Genomic DNA, 13,999 nt, shown 5'->3' on the forward strand with positions numbered 1-13,999 from the left:
CTCGTGTAGTGTAGATTCTACGGCCTGTCCGTCCCGTGGCACTCTCTCTGATTCCCTAAATGATGTCCAAGCCTGTGTCTTTCTATCCCGGCATCTGGCAGTGCTGCCTTTGCCCCCCTTTCTCAGCCAGTACCTCGGTGGCCGCGTTCTGCTGATAAAAGACACGACCCCAGGGTCAACCACTGTCTGCATAAATCAGTGTCCCCAAACTGCAGGGCCCTCAGCTGTGCCTGGCAACCCAAGCCCGTTTTGCTCCTAGACTCACTTTCCATACGACTGTTTGGGCAGGTGGCCCAAAGCCAAGTGAGCCCTGTCTTCTCCGATGGCGGCACCGCTGATGGGCCCGATCCCTGCCTGGCCAGCACAGTTCTTCAAGGGAAGACAACGCTTGGCCAAGTGTGTTCCACCTCTCATGCCCCTGGCTCGGGGTCCTCCGCTTACAGCTCTTTAATTTTCTCTCGAGGGCTTGACTCCCAAAGCATAAATCAGGCAGCTTCAAGTCATAGCCTCCTACTGTGCCAAAGCCAGTTTTCCTTTTACCGTGACTTTGCCTTGACATTGGACCCACCTCACCATTCCAGCTCCCCTCCCTTATGGTGAGCTCTTCCTTGAGGGTTCTCAATACTTCTTGCCAAAGACCTAAGTCAGAACCACCTCCATCCATCACCAAAGTGTAGGAGAGGAAAGATAATTTTCCCTCTACCCTTCTGAATTCTCAGCTGAAACCTTTTAATGAGAGACAAATTAACCAGAGAGAAACAGAAGCTTACTAACACGGACAACCATGTATACCTGGGAGATACCCAGGGGAAAATGAGTAACTCTCCATGGTGGCCTAGAATTCAGGCTTAATACCATCTTAATAGGGAAACAACATGAAGGATGGTGACCTATTAGGGAGGATAAGTGATTTTTAAGAAAGATGAATGGGTCCTTAGAACAGAGGGAAGGTATAATATTTTGTGACAAAGTCTGGGTGTGGTATCAACTTCTGTGTCAATTCCCAGCCTGCTCTCCTGCAGTAAGAGTTGATCTTCCCTGGTTGATGAGGCCCCCAGGTAGAGGATTTATGACAACTGAGTTCCTTTTGGAGAACCTGACTTCAGGCAGACAAGAGGAGTTCAGAGAAAACTTCTCTCTGCATTTGCTGTTTTTCAAGTGCCTACAGCTCAAAATAACTATTGATATGACAAATTGGCACATTTTGGGGTGTCATATTCTGCTGCCCCTCAAAGGTTTAAAATATAGTTGGTAAACAGGTTCTGTAAAGGGCCAGATAATAAGAAATTTAGGCCTGCAGGACATTTGGTCTCTATTGCAACTGCTCAGCTCCACTGTCAGAGTGGGAAAGCAGCCTTGGACACAGATAATACATAAACAAATGAGCGTGGCTATGTTCCCATAAAACTTTGCTTATGGACACTGAACCTTGAATGTCATACAATTTTCACATGTCACAAAGTATTCTTTAAATTTTTTTCAACCATTTAAAGTATAAAAATCATGCTTAGTTCGTGAGTCACGCAAAAATAGGAGGCAGCCAGATTTGTCCCATAGGCTGTAGTTCGCTTACTCTGCACTAAGGTGTTGACCCTGTCCGACTTTCTCTGGTTATGCCCAGTTAACCCAGACAAGGATAATGCTGAGAGGGATCCAAGCAGGAGTCTCCCTGATGGCTCTGAGCTTATCTTACCCAACGGTGTCACCACCTTCCCCAGTCCATGGTCCTCTGGGGCCCCAATGGGGCCTTTTTATATATAGCTCAAATTCTTTCCCTCTGGACCACCCTCCCACACTTTTTTACAGCACAAACCCCTCCCCCAAACTCCGCCAGGTTCAAGGTGGACCTATTATTTCTAGTAATAGTTCGCTTTTGTATTTAACGATTACCAATATTTCTAATATAGTCATATCTGATCAATTAGTGCTAATAATAATTGTACTGATAATCCAATCCAAAATCATTTTAATACTTATGGTTATAGGAAACTAAAAGTTATGTATGTATATATTTTCTTGCAAAGCAAAATATATGCATCACAAAGAAATATAATAAGGTGATTAATAAGAAATGCTCTTGCATAAAAACACTACATCAGGATAAAATTCTCTGGGGAAGGGAGCACCTGGGTGGCTCGGTCAGTTAAGCATCTGCTTTCAGCTCAGGTCACGATCCTGGGGTCCTGGGATTGAGTCCTGCATCAGGCTCCTTGCTCAGTGGGGAGCCTGCTTATCCCTCTGCCTGCCGCTCCCCCCTGCTTGTGCTCTCTCTCTTTCTCTGACAAATAAATAAATAAAATCTTTAAAAAACAATTCTCTGGGGAGGAAATTTATAATAAAAATATGTAAAATGTATTACCACTTTTTAATTTTTTTAAAGATTTTATTTGAGAGTGAGAGAGAGAGAGCACAAGAGGGGGTAGGGTCAGAGGGAGAAGCAGACTCCCCGCTGAGCAGGGAGCCCGATGTGGGACTCAATCCCGGGACTCCGGGATCATGACCTGAGCCGAAGGCAGTCGCTTAACCAACTGAGCCACCCAGGCACCCTGTATTACCATTTTTAAAAAGCTGGCTAATTTAAAAAAATAGATTATGGTTATGTCATGAACTAAGCTAAACCAACTTAATCATATCACACTGCCCAGACTGTTTTCTGTATGCTACCAAAGATGTTTGCATTAACCGAAGGCTAGCGACTCCCACACAGTCTTGCTAACAGGTGAAAGCAAATGTCTCAAACATCTCAGATCAATTCTACTGGACATACAGACATTTATTAAACACTTATTAACAAACAGGCACAAAGCAGTTTATACGGCTGCCCTGCCCCATGAGTGCGATGACCTTGACTTGACTGGAGTTAGCACCATGACATCCCAGAGCCAGGGTTCTCCAGTACTCAGCATGCACCGGGCCACTGGTCAACTCTGTCTCATTCGTGGCTGCTGACTGGCCCGCTAGGGGATGAGACGAGCCAACGGTGCCCTCCCTCCGGGTAAGCTGACCCAGCCCTGAGTTCCTATGAGAGTAAGAGATAGCACCTCTAAAATCTTGTAGCCAACCCACATGTCTTAAATACCTCTAATCCCCGAAAGTTAGCCTGCGGCTGCATTCACCATCATTCCCAGGCCACCACTTTCCCTTTAGACTTTTAGGCTAATAAGCAACGCCCCACGGATGGATTGAGATGAGGAGGACATGTGGAAACCCATGGCCTGTGGCCTTTCCAATCTTAGCCCACTTCCCAGACTCCGTAGTCTGGAAATTCTGGCTGACCCGATTATAGTTTAACCCAAGTAGCACAATATCACACTTGGGCTGCCAAATTTTAACATCAAGTACAAACGTCTAGCAGTGAGCGTCAAACCGCTGATGTATTTCTATCCCATTAGGCATCTTTAAAAATGACATACATTTTATTTTAAAATGTCAATATTTATAACACGCCATAAATACAAGTCCTTTCTATTTATTTTTTTAAAGATTTATTTGTTTATTTCAGAGAGAGCGAGAAAGAGGGAGGGAGAAGCAGACTCCCCGCTGAGCAGAGAGCACAACATGGGGCTCAATCCCAGGACCCTGGGATCATGACCTGAGCCGAAGGCAGACGCTTAACCGACTGAGCCACCCAGGTGCCCTGAAGTCCTTTGTATTTAAATGTATGAAGAAAGTTTTGAACGTCCACTTAATTTTTTTAGTTTTTAAATTTATTTTACATGTCAATTCTCCAATGAACAAGAGGGTAGTTTCTACAAATTCTTTCAGAGGTTACTCGCAGCAGAACTCTCTTTGGTGGTGGGAGAGAATGTCTCCTTGGTCTCCATGCTTGTTTCCTCACCCTTTTCCCGGAGCCCTCAGGACTCTGCATTCCAAAGGATTAGGAACAGCCAAGTTCCTGTGACACCTCCCCCCAAGCAGAAGGTGCCTTCTGGCCTTTTGGTTTATATCTGAGTGAGGCTTCTCAGGAGGTTCTTCCAGAATGAAGATCTGCCCCTAGGTGATTGGCTTATTCTGCTTAAACTGAGAAGCACTGGTAACTTAGCAGCTTCTCTCTTTAAGATGAAATTAAGTTTTGCTTTATCCGCACCCTCTTCACAGCACAACTCTATATTTATTTGTTTTAAGGATTCATGTGCCTTATTAGACTATAAGCACCATGGTAGCAGGAATATGTCTAAATTGTTTACTGCCAAGTCCCCAATGCCTGGCCAAGTACCTGGCTGGCCCATGGTAGGTGCTCAGTAAATATTTGCTGAATGATGAGATGAAATGAGCTGCTGAGAGATGGAAGCAAAACAGAACCAGAAGATACCCGCTGTCAAAACTGAAGAGGAACTAGGCCAGCAGTCAACCAACAGGATATAGGAGTACAAAACTGGACCTAAGGATAAAAGAAGACATAAACCAGCCACGCCAGGATCCAAGTAAAGCCAGCCAAGGGTCCTGGGAGTTCATAAGGCTGAGCCTACGTATGAATTTACATGACTGACTTATGACATAAATAGTAATTTCATTTTATTTGTCCCTCGTTGCTCATGCTGGACCTCAACATCCTTTCAATGACTCATTCCAATTCTCTCTTCAGCTCTGCCAGCTCATCTTTCATTTCTTACTTTCTTACTAGCCCTTAACATGAGCTCTTGCTTGTCTTTATTATGCTCTTATTTTCTGGAGGTAATTACTTCATGAAATGTTTAAATTCATGATTTTATATTTGGTCTCATTTTGCATCTGTTCCATGGAAAGATATTTCTGGTGAGTATACTTCATTTGCCATTTGTTTTTCCTGTCATGTTTCTCAATCTTTTGTTCTTTCTCCTTTTTGTTTAACTATTATTATACAGACATTTTAAATTATGACCCTTCTTTGAATAAGGTAAGTGCTTCGTGGGCAAGATATTTTTAGGAGTTGTGTGTGGGGAGAGGTCAGGCCTGTATTCCAGGCCATTACAGCAATTCTCCGATGACATGAGCTGAAGTGCATGAGTTAATTTTCTAGACTTCACTTCTCCCAAGCCAACCAAGTTGCAACTATAGGGTTCCTCAGATGGACCGCGCTATGGCTTAAACATGCGCTTCTACATTTGGTCCTCCTTCCCCTGCATTATCTTGGAGACAAATCAGGCCCAGGGTAACTCCTGCTGCCAGGGCACTTGCTTATTCTCATTGCTAAACAGGTTTTTAGTTTTGCCCCTCAGAATGGTCACCAACTTTTGGAGAACCATGTATTATCAGTTTTGTTTGGGACTTGCGCCTACATTCCCAAGGGTACTCTTCCCACTTGAGATGTTTGCTTTTACCTGTTGATGAGGTGATGGGGGGAATCTAGCCTTCACTCACTCCAGCCTACAATACTCTCAGGATCTTCTCATATTCTGTTTGAGTGCCATTGCCCTGATAGCTCTTCATCATGTTTTGTGATTTTGAGATACAGAAGTCCCCTTTGTCAAAGGGGAATTTGCATTTCTGTTTCTCATTGTTGTCACTGTTGGTGACAATTTTGAAGGAGAGAAGAGAGCAGCATTATTTTTCCTCTGTTTTAAAGCAGGAGTCTCCTGGTGGGTGGGGAGATGGGTGAAATGGATGATGGAGAGGAAAGAATGCACTTGTGCTGAGTGCTGGGTGATGTATGGATGTTGAGTTGCTATACTATACACCTGAAACTAATATTACACTGTATGTTAACTAACTGGAATTTAAATAAAAATAAAAAAAATAAACTAGGAGTCTCCTTGGGTCAGATTTTGAATGTCAAAGATGGTGTCAAGGGAAAGGGGAAGACATTCCAGGTGGAGTGGGGGTCCACGGTGGGCAAAGGTCAGAGATTTGAAGAGTGCTTTCGAATTAATGATCAGACTGGTTTGGCTAAAATATGGAATGAAGTCGGGGGAAATGGGAGAGAATTTTACCTGGCAAAGTCAGAGAGGGATGATACTTTTGGAATCCTTCAGTATCAGATTGAGAGGGTTTTATTCAATTCTATAGTCAAGGGAGAACCTTTGAAAGTTCTCAAATAGGGAATTAGCGAAGTCACAGTGTCCAGGATGGGGGGGAAGTAGAGGGGGCCTCGGGCAGCAAAGAGGGCAGTGAGGAGTTAGTGCCGACTCTCAGAAGGGAGGTACTGAAGAATCAAGCCTAACCAGCCCTCCCACCCCCGCACACATATACATACACATGCTTACAGTTTCACTGATTTATTCACACATTATGTAGTTCAACAAAAGATTTAAGCTGGTGTCCAAAGTACATACAACATAACAATATAAAGTGAAATAACAAATACCATGCTAGAGTACAATCCTGCCTACCTCCTCTACCTGATTTGAGTTCCTGGAAGGCCAGAAGAGTGTATTTTGTTGTCTTTCTCCTCCCTTATAGAAGGAGGATGAGTAAGGGTGAAGAGAGGAAAGGAGCAGGTCTATGGGAAGCTGCCAGCCATCTCTTGCCTGCCCGGTCCTGGGACCATAAGGGATGGGTTTTACTACAAGCCGTTGAGTAATTGGTTTGCCTTAGGAGCTGAGAGCTTGGCGGGGTGGAGCTGTCTGGAAGCTTGCGTGTTTCTACAGTCCAGGAAAATTAAGGAAAGTACCAGCTGCAGCCTGTGCGGCCTCCCGGACAGTCAGCTCGACCAAGCTCTCTGTGCAGTCTTTCGATGCTGGCGGACCGTGGCGACAGGCTCTCCGTGGCCCCGGGGGGTCTAGTGCTCCTGATCAGCTAGGAGACTTGATCAGGTAGAAAATATAATGGCTTTAGCTAAGAACAAGTTCTGCTGATAGGCTGGGTGTGTGTCTATCAGACATTGCATCTCACTGGTCTGGAGACAGAATAATACTATCAGCTCATATTTCTGATATTTCTGCCTAGCCAACTGTGCAGTTTATGATTCCAACCAGGACTGAAAGATGGAAAAAAGCATCTTGGAAATAACTGTACAACTTCACAGATCATTAGCAAGCCTGACTTCCCATTACCAGCCTCAGAGTTGTAATATGAGTTTTGTTTTCATCCAACCTTTGACTATTACTCAAACGAAAAATCTACCCTCAGTTCTTTATGTACTTTATGATCAGACCCATATCTCTCAACACCCAAAAACTGGAAGCTATCAGAGAAAAGTACCCATTTAAAACACAAAACAGAAATGAATTAAATATCGATAAAGCCATAGCAAAAGAGAATGTGTAAGTCTATGGGGGGGGGGGTTCCTCATCACATAAATTCTTAGAGATACAATAGCTGGCCATTAGGTCAGAGTTTCAACTCCCTCCCGTTCCTAGGGATGCTGATGAATATTAAATCAAGGTCCTCAGAGTAGGCCATAACTGTAATCTCAGCTTCATAAATAAAAACTCAGTAATTGGAGAAAGGAAAATCTATTCCTGGCAAGGCTGAATTAAAGTTTACATTAAAAAGAAATACAGTTTTCTTGCCTTCAGACAAGCAGTATGTATTAATTCCTTCACTTGTTGACAAATACTTTTGATCACTACCCGCCAGGACCTGGTCCAGGTGCTTCGGGTGCAAAAGTGACAGAGACAGATAGAGGTCCTGCCCTTGGGCGGCTTACATTCTAGATGGGGAGGCAGAGCACAAGCGAGCAAACACATAAAGATGTAAATTCCAGCAGAGTCGAATACTATGAAGAAAAAAACCGAGCTGTGTACGGGTACAGAATGGTGGCAGTGGCACTCTATCAGAGAGAGTGGTCTGGAAAGGGTTCCCTGAGGAGGCGACATGTGGACAGACACGCAAGGTAAGTGAGAGAGTGGGGTACACAGAGAGCTGGATGGGGGGTCCGGGCAGAGGGAGCAGCAGGTGCAGAGGCTGTGGAGCGGGAATGCGTGTGGCGTGTCCGGGAGCACCAAGAAGGCTCGTGCGGCTGGAGCAGGGGGAGCAAGGGAAGAGTGGGAAGAAAGAAGGCGGCACGGAACAGTCATCCCAAGAGAGTGGAAGAGGGGCTCAGCTGGGAAGCCTATCGAAGGTGCCCAGGTGGATGGGCCGGCTTGGGGCTGGTGGTCACGAACTTAAGGCGGGGCTGGGCAGTGTGTGTCTCTTCCGAGGCGGTGGGAGCAGATCAGAGCAGGAGGAGAGTAGGGTCCGCACAAGACTAAGTGGTCTTCCATCCCCGTAAGAGGGGCAGCGGCGTTGAGGATGTTGCCAGGAGTGGTTCTGGTGGTAGACCAGAGCATCGGAGGTGGGTAACAAGGGAATGGGGACCACAGGGAGTAGGGATCAGTAAATGGCGATGGGATCGATGAGGATGGAGAGTGTTAGAAGTGGGGTACTAGATGGAATGATCTGGAAAGATAGAAGTGGTGGTTAAAATTGAGGTTATGGAGGGGTTGGAGCTGTCACGACCAAGCCTAGGGTGTGCTCATGGCGGCGAGCGGCTGCCGCTGAGGTCAAGGAACGGAGAGGCCGGCGTGGCGGCCAGATTGCCGACATGGCGGCTGAAATCAGCCCGGCTGATGAGCCGGAGCAGGCAGGGGGAGAGGCAGCAAAGCAGGGGCTAAGCAGGGTGAGCGGGAGGTTAGAGGAGAGCGGCGACGGGGGAGACCGTGTGGGTCTGCAGGGGAAGGAGGACAGAAGGTCTGACGGTGGCTGCGGGGAGCGCGGCCCTCTGGCAGCATGTGCGGAAAGGCGGCTCTCACTCACCACATCCAGGCGAGCCCTTTCCAACAGGACCGGATCTGACTGGATCGCCCGGGGTCCCGCGTCTCCCTGTAGCAGCTGCTCGGCAGTTTCCCTCAGGCAGAGCACACTTCCTCTTCCGGCCCGTCTCTGCCGCCGCAGTCCCGTGACCACCTTCGGGCTGTGCTGAGAGGCCGACCCGCAAGCCGAGCCCCACGCCGGCTGCGTGGCAGAGGGCGTCCGCGGGCGCTCTGCACGGCGCGGGCCTGGCTCTCCCGACCGCCGGCGCATGTGCCAGGTGGGGTGCCCGCTCCGCCTACGGACGCTGAGGAGGAAGTGGCTAAGTCCACCCGTGAGAGACTTGGCCTGATCTCTGCAGAGGGCAGGCCAACGAAGGCCCATAGAAGGAGTCACTGAGGACAGCAGTGGACTCCCTTTAGTGGAAGGGACTTTAAAATGGGGCACTGGAGTCCTCTTGACATCTCTAGGTCTGATTGCATAGGACGTTTCCCAGACTCGTAGAGGCGGCTCTGGGGTGTTTCTGAGTTGAGGGGGAAATGGGGCTTGGGACACCGGGAGTCATGCTCAGCAAGGGGCAGCGCAGCTGAAGATGCCGGGAGAGGCACGTGTCTCTCCTCCCGGCCCTGGCCTGCAGAAAGAACCGTCTCTCTTTCTGGATGAGCGGATGGCTTTCCTTTCCGACATTGTCTCTCTACCCCAGCTGGTGGCTCTTTACCCCCGGGGGGCCTGCTCTCCCCAGCTACGTCTTCTCCTGCTTCGATGTTTCTGGTATTTTCAGTGTGGGAGACGCGTTCTCTTCCCATGTGAAAGCCCTCACGTGGGATGCCAGCTGGGGAACATCAACGATATTGGTGAGGGTTCCCTTTGGGGCCAATAAAAGGAAGGCGGAGAGGAAGCGGCAGGCCGCGTGCCGTCCTGGCTCTGAGCCGGGGCTAGGCACTTTAATCTTTCTGTGCCTCAGTTTCCTCTCCTGTGGATGAGGTGATAACGTTCAGTTTCCCTGCCCGCCTCCACTCGGAGGCGACAGAAGAGAAGAACATGTGTTGGTGTGCAAGGGGCGGCAGGCGTCCGCCGAGCTCAGGACGCTGGTGGGGAGACTGAAAGGCGGGCCGGGCGGTTCCTGGGGGGCCCTCAGCCCTGCCCCTGACGATGCGAACCTGTGTGAGGGAAGGAACAGAGGGCCCACGCAGGTCACAAGCAGAAAGGAACAGAGGCTCTGGAAAAATCCTAACCCCAGCACCGCCTCGGATTTACAGGGAGCCGGGCAGGAGGGGTCCCGGAGCTCAGGAGTGGAAAGTCTTTTTTTGGCCTAAAACACTTTTTTCAAGCTCAAGAGTGCCAGGAAAGCCCAGTTCGTAAAACGAACCTCGGGCACCTTCAGAGCACCATCTGCTCGTCCGGATCCCGCCGGACCTGCCTTTCTCCCTACGCACAAGGACACCGAGGCCCCGAGAAGCCGGTGCTGGCCGGGGTCGCACGGCGGGCCCGTGCTAAAGCCACAGCAAAATAGAAACAGTCCCCAGGGTTTCCCTGACGTCGAAGAAGATGGATTTCGGGACAAGCCGGGAGACGTGGGCCGCTGGACAGAGGGAGCACACGTAAGTAAGCAAGGTGGTTGGAGGAGGCAGGAGATCAGCCAGAAGCCAGAGGGAGGACCCCCCCCGGAGAGCGAATTTCTGCACTTCTGTGAGCTGAGCTGGCCGGTTCCCAAGGGAGAGGGGAAAGTGAAGTCCCCTGGGAAAGGGGGGATTAGGAACAGGGTCAAGCTTTGAAAGGGGGTTGGTAGCAGGAAGCATCAGGGCAGTCCTGCCTCTGGAGAAAAAGAGCCCTGACCCCTTCCAAAGGAGCGTTCTTGGAAGTGCAGGGCCCCGCTGAGTGGCCAGGGCCTGGGACTTACTAGAGGATGTGCATGAGTTTGGTGGGTCATCATGTACTATCCCGTAAGTAAGGACTTACTCGTAGTGTAAACATGGCAGTGGGAATTCAAGACTTTGGGTATGCAGTAATAAGATCTAAAGAGTAACTGTAAAAGCCATAGTAGAGCTCATGCTCAGTAAGGCTGAAGTTGGACCTCCACTTAAATGGATTTGTAGGGGGCCAGCAGTCATGTTGGCTCCGGTTCTATGGCTAAGGCTACTAGGTGAATAAAGGCTAATGGTTTTGATAATTACTAATGGAGGAGTAAGTGTGGGTGTCCCTTCGGGCAAGAAATGGGCTGCAGTGCTTTGGTTTTGTGGAAGAAACCAATAATCATTATCCCTGCTTATAGGGGAATGACCATCCCTAGACTGATTGAGAGCTGTATAGCAGGTGTAAAGGAATGTGGTAGAAGGCCTAGTAGATTCGTTGGCCAATAAGTCAAATAGGTAATGTATTGGGCATCGGGCCTGCCGTTTATAATTTTGAATGGCTGTGATTTGTTTTGATGTGAGTTGAATTCATCATTGTTGGATAGAAATTAAGCAGTTAACTAGCTGGTTAAGTATGGGCAGTAAAATCCTTGGAGGTAAAATAGAATAATAGTAGCTAATGATACGTTGAGGTCGTGAAAGAGGTGAATAAATCTTTGTTCATTTTGTTTCTCAAGGGGTACAATGTTTTAATGTTTTGTTTTTAGCTCTCAGTTAAAGGATAAGAATGTGCTGAAATTTTTCACCGAAATATAATGAATAGTACTGCAATTACTGAAGTATAGTAATCACGTTGACTCATCTCGTCGTGGCATACCATTCAGGAAAAGGTGAAACTCTGTCTTGAGCTTGGAAGGTTTAATGCTATTTAACTTCTAAATGATTTTATAATATAGACGCAGATGGTTTTTTGAGATATTTTAGTGAAACTAATTCAAGGGGATTAAGCGGGAAGCCATAATTTGAACCACAAATTTCCGAACCTTGTCCATTGTATATGTCTGGTCATGTAGACAGTAGGTTTGTTTGATTCAGGTCCCCTGGCGTGGCATTTGTCTTTAGCCCTAAGGAGGGAATGGCTCATGACTGTAAGACATCTTCCAACTAAGTGAGGATCCAGACTGTTATTTCTATAGGTAAGACTGCTTGATGACTCGCTTGTGGTGGATGCACTTCTCCTGGCTTTAGCGCCATTGCCGGAAGTAGCTAGTCATCAACACTTAGATCTTTGTCGTCTGTGCATTCATAGCTTCACTGTCATTGGTGACCTATAGTTTCTGTAGCTAGGAAAGGATTGTCAATTTTATTTTTTTTTTAAAGATTTTTTATTTATTTGAGAGAGAGGATGAGAGAGAGCAAGCACATGAGAGGGGGGAGGGTCAGAGGGAGAAGCAGACTCCCCGCTGAGCAGGGAGTCCGATGTGGGACCCGATCCCAGGACTCCAGGATCATGACCTGAGCCAAAGGCAGTCACTTAACCAACTGAGCCACCCAGGCGCCCAGGATTGTCAATTTTAGAATTTGTGATGATGGTAGAACAATTAAAATTAGAATAATAGAGCGAATAGTTAAACTGTATGGGTATCTATTGTACTTACATGAGTTAGTTTAGTTGTTACTGTTAATGAAATGATGTAAAGGACTAAAGAGCTAATTAGGGAAACAATTTTTAGTGTATGGTCACCAAAATGTGAAAGTTCTTTAATAGATGTTGCTTCTTGGAAGTCTACTTGGAATGGATATGCCAGGAAGACATCAGGGGTTTGAATCTACAATTTCACTTTGACAATTTTTTTAATGTTTAATGACAACATTAAAACAGTAATTTATACTAATATCTCACTTATTGAGAAAGACCTAGTGATGATGAGGTTGGCTTGAAACCAGTATGAGAAGGTTCAGTTCCTTACTTGACATTTACAGAAGTAGGTTTTTCAAAGGTATGATATGGTGGAGGACAACCATGCAATCATTCTAGGTTGGTAGTGGGTCGTTCCACTGATGCATCTTGTTGACGTGCAAATGCTTCTCAAATTAGAACTTTTCCTGTACTGCTGTTAATGAATGAACCTATTGAAGAGACGGTGTTTCATGGTGTGTGTGCATCTGAATAGCCAAAGTGAACTCGTGGTATCCCTGAAAGGCCAAGAAACTATTGCGGAAAGAGAGTTCTATGAATGCCTATAAATACACTTGTACGATAAACTTGTTTACAAAATAGTCCCGACCATAGCATGGAGCAGGGCCTGAGGTTTAATGATGTCTGGTCCTGTATGGAGATGTACATAGCCTCGTACTTCTCATTCAGTTAGTGGAAGGAATGCTATGGTGTGTCAAAGGGGAATTAAGGTTAATGATACACCTTGTTAAGGAGAGGAATCGAACCTCTGGCTATAAAAGGTTTTTATGCAGTTACCGGCTCTGCCACCCTTACAAACTCTGTTCTTAAGCAGGGCTGGTGTAAATTAATTAGGTTAAGATCATATCCTCCGTTCGAAAGTGATTTTATAAAGTAGGTCTTATTTCCCTGGTCCTTCCGTACTGGGAGAAATAGGAGATGGAATCCAACCTGGATTACTCAGGTGTGAACTCCGATCATGTGGGGCTTCTTCCACTGAACAAATGAACCATTAGTAGCCCTGACCTCTTAGGGATGTTGGACCTAACATCGAAGTCAGAAACCCTCTTGTCAATGTGAACTCTAAAATAGGATGGTGCTGTCAGACCTAGCGTAACATGCTCTGGTGAGCAAGTTTTTGGATCAGTAGATGATACAATATTTTGACTAGTTTGGATTTTAGTCACTTTGTTTTATTCACCAAGGTCAGGCCAACTTATGTTGTTAGTCTAAAGTTCTGTTGAAGTTTGGGGTTTGGTAGGCTAATTAGTTATAATCTGTAGTGTTTTCTCATCTGTCCTTCCCCCGTCTTCACAGCAAGGTCAGTTTCTCTGACGAAAAGTAAGAGACAGTGAGACCCTCCTGTGGCCAATTACACAAGTCCTTATTTAGAGAAGAAATGATTTGGCCTCCTTTGCATAGTCAGGATCCCACCACCGTTATATCCACCACAGTAGTCTCGAATACTAAAAATGCCAGAGGTGATGTTTGTGGTAAACAGGTGGGGTTTGTGCTTGCCCAGTTCCTGTTACCTTCCCACATTCCCTGGTTAACAATTGCTTTAATAAATAATTAACTTTTTTTTTATTGTTAACTGTCAGCGATCACCTGTTCTGATATAAGTGTATGTGAGGAGCAGTAACACTTGTTACTCATAAACAATATCACTTCGATGAATTGATCCAGTCCTAAGTTAGGAGTTCATTTTATTATTGGAATTAAGTATATTATTGAGCTTGAATGCTTTCCTAATTGCTGTTTGCTTTTAGTCCAACTGTGGTACTATTAATATTTATTTGCCAAAGAAGTTTGTACCCTG

The sequence above is a fragment of the Halichoerus grypus genome, chromosome 2, assembly GCF_964656455.1.
Source record: "Halichoerus grypus chromosome 2, mHalGry1.hap1.1, whole genome shotgun sequence".
NCBI classification, from domain to species: domain Eukaryota; kingdom Metazoa; phylum Chordata; class Mammalia; order Carnivora; family Phocidae; genus Halichoerus; species Halichoerus grypus.